General features: G+C 39.8%; 1 protein-coding gene across 8 annotated transcripts in view; it reads left to right on the top strand.

Annotated features, from left to right (window-relative positions):
* Nucleotides 1-488: 488 nt before the first annotated feature.
* Nucleotides 489-6,132, top strand: part of tead1b (TEA domain family member 1b) — a 51,692-nt gene continuing 46,048 nt past the window's right edge. For 2 of the 8 annotated variants that reach the window (XM_065952940.1, XM_065952938.1), the window contains exons 1-2: nucleotides 489-673; nucleotides 1,136-1,260. The gene's annotated coding sequence lies outside the window, so the exon portion shown is untranslated. Of the gene's footprint in view, nucleotides 674-909; nucleotides 1,261-6,132 lie in introns of those variants that run through there. The other 6 variants (XM_065952942.1, XM_065952941.1, XM_065952943.1 and 3 more) reach the window with 4 other exon arrangements.

The raw sequence follows: 6,132 nt of genomic DNA, 5'->3' as shown, positions 1-6,132 counted from the left end.
ATTATAAACGTTAAGACATCCGGCATATTGCAAATGTAATTAAATGCTGTAGGCCTATGTAAAACTATTTTGAGATTAATGTCAAAACCTCGTCCGCCTAATGGAGTAGAAATAGGAAACCTAAAGCCGGTAAAAAAAAAAAAAAAAAAAAAAAAAAAAATCTAGAAAATAAAGGTATATGTACCTTAGAATTGTACATTAAATGTACTTTTCATAACCGGTAACTGGGCTTTGTATGCTTGTGTTTATCCGAGAAAGACTTACCTGTCAATATAACGGTGACGACGGTGATTCCAGTACGAGTTGCCTTCACGGTCCGAGAAGCTGTAATCTCTGAGTTCTGCGGTGTCCTTAAAGGCGTCGTCGGTCCTCGGGATGTTTTGTACCCTCCCTACCCCTTGCTGCCTGCTGCCCAGGCTGCCTGCTCGGGGCTCGGGGATGACGCCACCTCTCGCTCCGCCCCGGCGCAAAAACTCGCTCTTTGCGTTCATTTCATTCCTCTTCTCATTCCGAGCATTCTTCGCATCTCTTGTCAGTGCGCGAAGCGATTCACCTACACCTTCCTGGCTGGCCCAGAAACACCAGAATAACTTGACATAGTATTAAAAAATACCCTGTAACATCCCATTACCAAAAGAAAGGGACATTTTTTATATGAGATATCAATAACGAGGTAAGTTTCAATGGTAGTTGCAGGTATCCAAACTGGTTGTAGACTTCTGTTCACTGGTTTAGTTTACAAATATTGGACAATTTATTAAAAAAAATGTTGGTTTATTTAGGTGTTTTACTCTTTATCCCATGGCGGGAAGTAGCGTTAGGTCGTCTGTTTCCATCGCAGAGGTAGATGGCCGATTCTGATCGCTGTTGCAACAGGGTGCTCACTTTGAACACTCACGGTTGTAGCCTATGGCTCTGACATAGCAGCGAAAATCTTTGACATTTTTCACATTTTTTGAAAAGAAGCCCGATCCTACGCCCCTAATGAAAAGCCTCAGATGCCGTGTTGCCCCCCGTGTTAGATCCGCAGAAACTCCGAGAAGGATTCAGGAGGAACTAACAACATTACTGCACGAATATCATTTTTTTTTTGACAAGATGACGGTTCTAAGCGCTGCTGTTTTGCTCTCCGTAGTTGGCTCAGCCGGGACTTGTTGGACCATTTTCGGACCACCTCGAAGGGGAACACCGTGGAGAGACTTGTTGCTTTAACACGTTTTGACGGTGCCTTTTTTTTTGAAAACGCCGTCGAAGTTAAGAGTAAGTAAAGGTTTTTGCATGTTTCTCTCAGCGGTTCGTGTTGTGTTCTCCATGTTGTTACTGTAACTCTTATCGACTGAACCGGAGGGAAAGGTTAGCCCCAAAAAGACTCCTGCTCCTCCTCAGTGTTCCTTCCAAATTAAAGTCCAAAATAATGCACTTATCATCGTTTTTAACCTACGTTTTTCTTTTAAATTGATACTAAAAGATTCTAGCGTCATCCTGTTTAAACCTAAGTCATTTTAAAATAAAGTAAAATGCATATTTGATGTTTATGGAGCTGCTGTTTTGGGGTGTAGGCTACTTCATTGTTTTTCCTTTACCTTACTCTACTTTGGGAAATGCATGGTCAGCTAAAACTAAACTCCCCCCCTCAACTGTCTGTCCAGCTGTGTGTGTGGGTTTGTGTGTGTGTGTGTGCGTGTGTAGCAGAGTTTCTGCTCCTTACAATGGATTCAGTCACATAACTTTTTTTAGTGAGAAAAAAATAGCAACAGTTAGCAATAGTAAAGTTTGTTTTAAAAGTGGATGCACACCCTGTTGCACCAAAAACTTCAGCATCTGCTCTCTGTGGCAGTCAGTCTTTTGTTGCTCCACTGAATATTTACCTCTGTGATTGTCAGATTTGGTTTGCTCTAGCCCAGCCAGGTCATCAGGCCACAGTTTACAGATCAGATATGCTGCTGTGATTCAATCAAGGTGTCCTTATACTTCACTAATTAAGCAAGGAATTACAAAATAAATCTTGATTCAGCCACGTTCATACTCCTGTGAGCTCTCCAGTCAGCTGCAGTCTCACACTGATCCTGACATGGCATGCTATCAACTGTTTTTCATATTCAGTTTAAGGAAAATAAGTATTCACCTCTCTCTGAAAATGAATTTGGTGAAAGTTGCTGTATTGTAATCAGCTTAGTAGAGGCTCGACATGACTGAGTGGCTCCTAGACCTGAACTTGCTTCAGAAGGAGGCTCTTGAACAAAAATCAATTTTCCGTCCATAATTCTTCAACAATTTTCTTTTTGACTGCAGCTTTTTTTTTTTTTTTTTTTAATGTAAAAGGCACCTGGTTCTGGATTCTTCACAAATGTATCTTACAGTCAAGTGCTGTTTAACATTTGATGTAATTCCCAAGAAAGAATAGACAAAAAAGACGTATGAGACACAACATCTTTGATTCAATTAACATGAAAAGGGATGTTATCATTTCCAGGAAACCGTTTGAATGCAGTCAGGCGTAACTCCAGACAAGTCCCGGTGTAAATCAGCTTGCTGGGAATGAATAACACTTCATAAAAGAATATTGAGCCATTATTTTTTCCAGGTTATGGACCTGTTGGAGGGAAGCCTGCATAACATTTTTGCAAGGATTATGTTGTGTTTGTTAAACTGAATGAGACTTTACCTCTTAAACTAGGAGTCCCCAAACTCCCATGGGCTATAATGCAGCACATTTAGCATGTAGTTTATTAAGAAGACTTCAGCATTGACATGTTTGCAGCTATGATGATACTGAGCATTTGTCTGCCTGTTTAATGATCATTCTTCATACTTCAGTTGAAGTTAATCGTGAGCAAAAGAGAGGGATTGAAATGAAAGCAGAAGCAGTTGAGTATGAGAAAGTGTAGTGCTGGGGTGGATATATTTAACCACAGTCGAAACTTTAAAACATTGTTCCTTCAGGTTCCGTCTCTTGTTAAGGTCAGAGGGCAGCACTACAGAGAGTGAAGTCTATCTGTGGTGAAGTGTAGAAAGAATAATGTGCTTTTGTGAAGCACAGAGTGGACCGTGTTACTTCTTGGAGCGAAGTGAGACTGTTCTTTTCTCCGGTTGTCCACACTGGACGTTGTTCGAGGGGTTGTCAACTCTCAGCAGACCAGGTGATTTTGAAGAAACATTTGTTGGATGTCTTTGCGCGTTATTCTGCGCAACGAAACACGACAAAAATATTGATTCGTTTTGTGTTTGCAAATTCCCCTGTAGCTACAGAGTGTATTGAGCTTGGTATAGGAAAGGACAGTGCATACAACGACACCTTTCAGCACCAAGGCAATTCAAAGTGCTTCATGCAAGACATCAAAAGCATCATGACAAAGAGAGAAAGAAACATGAAGAAAGAAAACTTAAAAATCACATCACATAATTTCACATCACTTTTTTTTAACCAAAGTTATTCATACTGCCCACTGGCTATTTTTGCAGTCACCAATAGCTTAAATGTAAGAATAACGTCAAATAGCAATCATTAATAGGACAGTGAGAATGCACTCTTTGTTTGAGATTTATAACCCACTGCTGGTGTGAGGTACCTGTGTAGTCTGTGTGCGTGTGCAACAGGTGCCATAGAGCAGTGGTGTATTTATTTTCCCTTTTAGAAGAAGCTTGTTCACAAAAACAGAATTTTAATTTACACTTGCATTAATACTATAGTAGTTCATATTATACGTCTGAAACCGATCCAGTCATGCATTCAAATGTAGTTTAAACTGTTACTAAGGTTATCTGAGATAATAGTTCTCAGGTTTACTGACGACTGACTTATTCAGACTCACTGGGAATTTAGAGAAGACCTTTTTTTCAGCAGTAGAATGCTTTCATATAATCCCTTTTTTTTGATCACTAAATGGACAAGACATTCACTTCACAGGGAAAACAGATCTTTAGAATCCTCTGTCTTGAGTTTTGTGTGTAAATTTTACCTTTGTTAACTCTTTTGATTAGTTTCTAGATCTTTAATCAGAAATGTTTTCATTGCTGGATTACATTTTTTTTATTTTGAGGTAAAAGCTGTGGTATCTTTTAGAAAAATTGCTGTATGCGTGTAATCCATTACGCATGGATTACCAGAAAATTGATGTTAAAAATAAAAGCTTTATTTGCCTGAAATAAAGCAAATGTACCGCACGCATATTACAAAGAATGTTTTCTATTTGTAGTACGGGCCTGTGACATTCCTCTTGGGAATGTGAACACATTATGTCCCGTATATAATTAAAATGGTAATTCCCAATAATATTTTTTTGTTATGAAAATCCTGGGCTAGAAAAAGATCTGTGATCTGTAATTGAATCTGGCCGCAGAGTCATTAATCGTGTAACTAGATGTGATGTGTGGCAGAGGGAGAATCACATCAAAACATCAGTGTTCTCCTCGGTCAAAGCCTGCTTTAAAAAAGAGGACACTCCTGCAGGCTTCCAGACTGTGTGTGCCCTGAGGTAAACCCTGGTGTAGAAAGGGAATTTTAGAGTATGCGCTGCTGCTCAGCAGTTTGAGCAGGGCCCACTGAGGCCAGCCGAGAGTGCCACCAAAAAGGAAAAGCTGGCTCAAAGCCACTGACGTCATCTAAGTAAATCTGCTTCAGTGCTGCAGCCATAAAATGACTGCCAGCTACCAAATGCACTTTGGCCCTGTCAACCACCTTAGTCAGAGCAACACATTTCTTTTTTTCCCTCCTTGTGCATATTTTTGGAAGACAGACTGAGTTCAAGTCCCATTTTGCCTGAGAGCGGTAGTAGACATTGTGGTTCAAAAGAAACAAGTCATGTTTGATCCTCTTTACTTTTATTTAAAGCACCATTGATAGAACTTCTCCAATCCCTTGAAGTCATACTACTGTATTATTACAGCCTTATAATTTTTTACCATGTGGCAGTCATGTGGGCTGGGAAAAAAAGCATTTAGACAGCATAATGCCTTAACCACTCATCATTGACATAAACTGCTTCAGAAGTTATTTTGACACTCGGATATGCACTTCTTCTTCCTACTCTTATCTGAATAAAAAGACAAATGAATAAGCTGCTTGTGATCACACAGATGAAATGCAACATGTACACCATGAATCATTTGATGAGTCAGTTTCTGAAACCACTATAAACAATTTGAGTTCTAAACCACAATGAAAGCAGGAAATCTCAGCTTCAACAACTTCCCCTCTCAGTGCTGCCCGGGCCATAGTAGTCGTAGTGATGTTCAGCTTCCCACTAGTGAAAGGAAACCCATGGAACAAAAGGCACACAGTCACTTCATTTACTGAAACTGTGTATAATTTGTGGCTTGTATTCAAATGCGGGTTATTCAGTCTGTCTGGCACCGTGTTCCCCAGTCGTTGCTTGTAATAAATTCCCACAAGACCTTTCATCAATGGTCGCTGTATTGTTATCATGGGCGACACAGATCAGGCAGGCTCTCTCTGCCCTGAAGGTGCCCTGGATTCAGTGGAGGCACAGATAAACTGGAGGGTGAGCTCCCAACATTAATATGCAGGCTGTTCCTGCTAAATTAGTTTGGAATCTGAGCCCAGGACACAGCAATGGAGCATTGTCCAGACTGTTTTTGTCTCTGTTTAGTCTGTTTAATGGACCCAAATAGTACGCATCTTCAACAAGGAGTCTTGTTGGTTTATAATTAAATCATTGGCATGGATTAGCTGTGCTGCCAACCAACAATACATCTTTTATCTTTCCAGTTTTCAGAGTGTCTGTTTTTTTTTTGTTTGTTAAAAAAAGTGTAAGATGTGTTCAATTTGTATTTCTTTAATGTCTCTCAGGGAACTTTAGCTACATACATTTCGGTTACTAAAGTTACGGTGGCCGACCTCTGATTCAAGTGGTGGGCAGTTCTATGCGAACAGAAAAATGTCTTAATTAACTTATGCACCATTAAATATATACTCTTCGTTACAAGTTAAACTATGTAGCAGATCTGTGAATGTACATTTCAGATTTTTCAGTCTCTATAAAGTCACAGTTGAAGACTGTTCAAACAAACTACAGAGCGGTGGCCATGTTGGTGCAAACAGCTGGGATCTGATACATTTGTCAGTCATCTTTGGAATCTTATGTTTTAACACATTCAAGTATTTAAATGTGT

The sequence above is a fragment of the Labrus bergylta genome, chromosome 3 (genome assembly GCF_963930695.1).
Source record: "Labrus bergylta chromosome 3, fLabBer1.1, whole genome shotgun sequence".
In the NCBI taxonomy this organism is placed as follows: domain Eukaryota; kingdom Metazoa; phylum Chordata; class Actinopteri; order Labriformes; family Labridae; genus Labrus; species Labrus bergylta.
Note: the sequence above shows the minus strand (reverse complement) of the source record. Positions and strands in the feature narration are given on the sequence as shown.